This window comes from Choloepus didactylus, chromosome 3 (assembly GCF_015220235.1).
Source record: "Choloepus didactylus isolate mChoDid1 chromosome 3, mChoDid1.pri, whole genome shotgun sequence".
In the NCBI taxonomy this organism is placed as follows: Eukaryota; Metazoa; Chordata; class Mammalia; order Pilosa; family Megalonychidae; genus Choloepus; species Choloepus didactylus.
In genome coordinates, this window is record NC_051309.1 from 50,760,773 (window position 1) to 50,766,787 (window position 6,015).

Sequence of the window (6,015 nt, forward strand, 5' to 3'; positions counted from 1 at the left end):
CATGCAGGCTGCTGTGTGCTTAAGTTTCACAGAATTCTAGGGAAAGGCCGAGGCTCTGGTTTTACACATATGTTCAGTAGATATTGAATTGAATCCGAGTATACTTTCCCCAAATATCATTATGTGAAGCCAGCCACATATTATAAATTTAACAGGCTGGTTTACATGTGATAAGATGAGATGGAAATAATGCAGATCACTGTACTGCTGAAGTCTAAGGATGGGCATTGCAGCATCACAGTGCCCTGAAAATGAATACAAAATCATGTATTCAGGTAAGTATGTGCATTTTTTCAGTGGGACATTTCATAGCTTTCATCATATTCTTAAAGGCTATGGACCACTATAGTATGGACTAAGGTTTTAATGTTTTCAGATAGATACAATTTAATGCAACCAATTTGGAGAGCAGTTTGGAAATATATTAAAGTTGAACATGTTCATATCTTATGACCAGGCAATTCCATGTCTGTTTTATAGCCCACAGAAACTCTCAAACATGTTCATAAGGAGATACCTAAAAAAACAGTACATTGTTTGTAATATTGGAAATTAGAAACAAATTACATTTCCATTAACCAGAAAATGTATGCATTATATTGTGGCATTAATGGAGTACTCCAACTAAAATTAAGGAAATACGGTATATGTATCAATATGATTAAATGTCAAGAATATAATGTAAACAAAATAAGCAAGTGACAGAATAATACCATCAGTAAAATATAGATCATCCAAAATGTAAAACATAAAAAATAATGATGGACATTTTTTATGGATATATATATATGTAGTGAGATGAAAAAAACCTGCATGGAAAAAATAAACACCAAATTCAAGAGAGTGGGTCACTGTGAAGGAAAAAATTGAGTACTGTAACAGGGGATAGAAACATTGGCTACTTCATCTGTTTAAGTAATGCTTTATTTCATTAAAAAACAGAACTGAAGAAAATATGGCAAAATGTCAGAATTTGACAAATCTAGGTATTAGGGACTAGGGTGTTCTTTCTTGTATTGTTCTGGTCATCTATTGCTGTACAAAAAACCACTACAAAGCATGTTGGCTTCCATACATCCCAAAGTAATTTGGGCAGAGAATAAAAATATTTGCAGGGCCCCCCTGAGATACTGGGGGAAAATATGGAATTGTTGGATGTGAATATATCTCAATAAAACTGCATAAAAAACTAGTGGCTTAAAAAAAACAATTTATGATAATTTCTCACTGTGTCCATGGTTCAATGGGCTCATCCAGACCATTTTCACTGGAGATTCCTCAAGCAGTTAGTTAGATGGTAGCTGGGGCTGAAGTCATCTGGAGGTTTCACAGTTCTGGACATAAAAGATGGCTTATTACCTCGCATGACTTGCATCTAAGCTGGGATATCTGCAACCATCAGAGGTTGGCTGGGTATTTCTTTCCATTCCGCCTCCCCATCTTCCCTTCCTTCCCTCTCTCTCTCTCTCTCTCCCTTTCTCCCTCTCTACTTCCCCACTATCCCCTCTCTCTCTTCTCCTTGTGACTTCTCCACTTAGTTACCTTGGATGGCTGCACAGCAGACTTTTTACATGGCAGCTGGCTTTCCCCCAGAGGAAGCATTTCAAGAGTCAGCTTGAAGCTGCAAGACTTCATTAGAGGTAAGGCCAATACTTGGAAGTCATACAGTGTCACCACTACTGCATTTTATTGGTCAAAGCAAGGTACAAGTGTAACCAAGAAGTTAAGACTTAAGAAATGATTATGGTTACTCAGTCACTAAATAATTATTTCTTTCTTTTAATTTTTTGTATATTAGAATAGACAGAGGGAAATAGTTGAAATTTCTGAACTAATCCAGCTGACTGGATCTCTGATAATGATTGTATAATTATATAGCTTCTATCTTGTGATTGTAAAAACCTTGTGACTAGAAACATTACTAGAAATTTCCCTTCACCCCAAACAGAAACCCTACACTCATTTCTTAACTCCTCATTGTCCCTTCCCCCACTTCTCAAAACCCACACTCCACTTTTCATCTCTATGGTCATATTCTCTGATACTTCTTTGTGTTTACCGTGGGGCTTAAATTTAACCTCTTAAGTCTATAATAATCTTGTTTTGCTTTGATACCAACTCAACTTCAATAGGGCACATAAACTATGTTCCTTTACTCCTCCATTCCCCCACCTTTATGTAGTTCTTGTCAAAAATTGCATATTTTATGCTGAGTCCAAAACCACTGATTTCTCATTACAGTTTATCTATTTTAGATCCTGTAGGAAGTAAATAGTGGAGTTACAAATCAAAAATACAGTAGTATTGGTATTTATATTTACCAGGTGATCTTTACTGGAAATCTTTATTTCTTCATGTGGTTTCAGTCAATTGTTTAGTGTCCCTTCCTTTCAGCCTGCACGATTCCCTTTAGCATTTCTTATAGGACTGATCTACTAATGATGAAGTCCCTCAGCTTTTGATTATCTGGGAATATTTCATCTCCGCCTCATTTTTACCCTCCAGGTGTTTGTGAATTTTCTTAGTCTCTGATGGTTATTGACTTCTATTTGTATTCATTGTGGTCAGAGAATGTACTTTGAATAAATTCAATTTTAAAAAAAAACAAAAAAAACCTTACACTCACTTGTATGCTCTTACCCTGTTTTTCAACTTTAGAGTCTTATGACCACTAAAGACAGCCCTTAATGTTTATTAACAAAGGAACTTGAGTCAGCCCAGAACTAACCCACCCCAATTCCAAAATTATCTTGTTAGGCGGAACTGGATCTAACCAAAAGTAGCCTGCCTGATCTGTGCAGTAGCTTAAACTCTAACCTACATGTGACCTATACCTCATTATGATACTAAAAATCATGCCCATCGTCATATTAAGGCTGCCATTTTCTTACAGATGTTCTGTGACTAAGCATGTAATCAAGCTGCACATGCTCAATAATTAGATCATCTCTGAACTTGTCACCTCAAGCCATTATGCTCATTATCCCAAAATCTGCCCATCGTTTAATACTATAAAACTACCAGAGTTACTGTAGTTTGAGTAGACAGATTTTCAGGCCAATACGCTGTCTGATCGCCTGCCTTGCACATAGCAATAGACTCTTTCTCTCTTTGAAACCCCAGTGTCTCAGGAATTGGTCATTTGAGCACACTGGGCAGAGAACGCACCACTTTTGATAGGTACCACAAGCCCAACCCAGATCTGTGCTGACAGGTAATGCAGAGATGGGAGGATTGGAGACATGGTTCATTGTGCCCCCATCTTTGAAGACTAGCTGCCATGTATACTTTTTTATATATGTGCCTAAAATAGTTCACAGAAAAAATTAAACATTTTATAAAAGTGGTATGGGGCTACAAGACAAATATTTATTGAATCTTTTGGTTCAAGTAAAAATTTGATGGCTGTTTCCATTCAAACATAAAAGTTTGTTTTGCCTGTCATATGCCATCCAACTATTCCAAAAAAGTGATATAGAATTCTTGTAGAACCCTGAAACTTATACACAACTTATCATTGAATTGCTGCTAGGATGGGCAATTATTTTTTGACACATACAAGGACTCACAATATGTGAGCATTTATAAATGTTAAACATGAAATAAACTTTGGGTTTGAAATGAACCACTATACTTGTTTTTTAAAATCATTTTTTAATCAAACAAATAATGCATACTGATTATAGAAAATTTGAAGAGTTCAAAACACTGAGAAGTAAACTATGTACAGTGCAATCATTCAAATAAAACACTTATTTTCCTTTTAGTCTTCTTAAAACTAAAACACCTAAGCCTTTGTAGAATATCACCATTTATTTTAAATGCTTTTGGAAAAGCAATAGTCAGTATATTTAGCAACTAAATAGCCCAAGAAGCAAAGATATGGAATTTATTGTATGTTGTATACAATTTTATTGCATTTGTATCAGATATTTTCATTTTATCAATGTTTTTTTACTGGTGATATGAAGAGATTCCTAATTCAAATACATTAACAAACAAACAAACAGACAAAAACCCATTTAATTAGCCTAAAGGATACATTTATTTTCACTAATCATCCTATACAGAAAATATTTTGACCTTTCAAATGTTTAAAAACAATAACATCTGAAGAAAAGCATAATGGCATTTATATGGCTTTTTTAGTATTTTAAATTTTTCAGTACAGAACTGATCACACAACCAGGTGCACACATATTTAATACTCAAAGTATTCCAAGTGTATACTAGCCTGTCCTCAAACCAACCCAGTGTTCAGAACTAAACTTCCCATACAAACCTGTGGAGACGAACATGACACAGTGGTAATACATTTGGTTCTCGGAAGACGAGGAAGCCAGACTGCTCTTCATTACCATCTGGTGGCTACTGTATGGAGTGGCATTAACCATAATTTTAAAAGAGAATTAAAGAGACTGCATGTCATACTTGAGAAGAGAGAGAAGAATCTCAGTATGGTTGATGAATACTTAAAATGCAGGAGGATAAAGAGCAAAGAAAATTTGGGTACTTTCCTTACTTTTAAAAGTTATTTATTGGAAGCAATTTACAATGAGCAAAAGTTGAATGTCTGGTAAATGTGATTCATGAATAGTGTAAGACTTCCAAATCATTCATTTGTTTTACAGTAGAAAAAGGCAATGGACATTTTTTTTCTTTTAGTGATAAATGGATGGAAAATTTTTCTAGATTTACTAAATCTTTCCGTCATCTATGCACCTGCACATGCCACTTGTCTCAGTAACACTCTTCTCCATTTTATCTACCTGGAAAACACATAGGTTCAAAAATTTTAGCTTAAATGACACCTTGTTTGGGAAGTCTGCCTTCGGTCTTTCCAGCTAAGGGCTTTCTTATCTATCCCTGCAGAATGTTTTTGCATGTCTGCTGATCATTTGCTTAATTGTTTGTTTTTATGACTGTCTGAATTTCTCAAGGTTGAGGATGATGCCTTATTTATTCTTGTAAGACCCAAGAATAAAAGCATTTAGTATATATTCATGTAAGGACTAAAAGCACCAAGTTCATTGTTATTTAAGAAGTTTAAACTGAAGGAAACTGCTCACATAAGAAAAGAACAGGGTTTGATTTTGGAGAAGGCAAGTATTCATTGTGACCTTTCAAATTTCTTACTTTCATCATAGAATCACAAAGCCAAAATGGAACCAAGAAACCACTGAGTTCAGTCATATTTTACGAATGAGTCTGATGCTCAGAAAGCATCCTAGAGAATACATGACTTGCCCAAGTTCCCATAACTAATAATTACCAGAATAGGGATTTGTGACCCTGACTTCTGATTCTTCATCCAGTGAAGTTTTTATTCTTGTTTTAATCCCTGACTTCCTTAAGAAAAATCTTAATTCTAGAAAATTGGACTTTACACCAATTTCCAGTTGGTTCCCTAAAAGGGAAATACCTTCTTAGGGATCTGAAAGCTAATTGATCTATGACTTTGAACCCCAAAAAATCACAGGCAGGTTTGTAAATAATGAATTGCTATAAGGCAATATGCTAATATATTTAAAAAGTTTTAAGTGCTTGAATTTTTGCCAGCAGTTCCACTTCCAGGTATTCATCCTAAGTAACTATCAAAGAAAGCTTGCCAAGATTATGAGCATCATTATTAATACTTTTGACAAAAAGAGTACACCGATATAATTTCAGATATCTTTGGCTACTAAGCAATATACTTTAGGGCTTAGTAGGAGGTTTTTAAGTTGTTCAAAACATACCTCATTTTTTAGCCACCAATTCTACCTATCTGTGAGGCCAGACCCATCTGATACCACCATTAAAACATAGTCTCCCTTCATCTGTTTTTAAAATAAAATGTGTTTATTATAATCCAGAACTCAGTTTTCTTCTGTGTGTATTTGATTCCTAAATCCAGTATTTCCAGATTTAGGAATTATATTTCTAGGAAGAAGGATGCACCTTTGGAATTTACAGATTTAGCATGTACCATTTCAATAATTTTTGAGTTTCCACTTGGTTCACAGCATGTGGTAC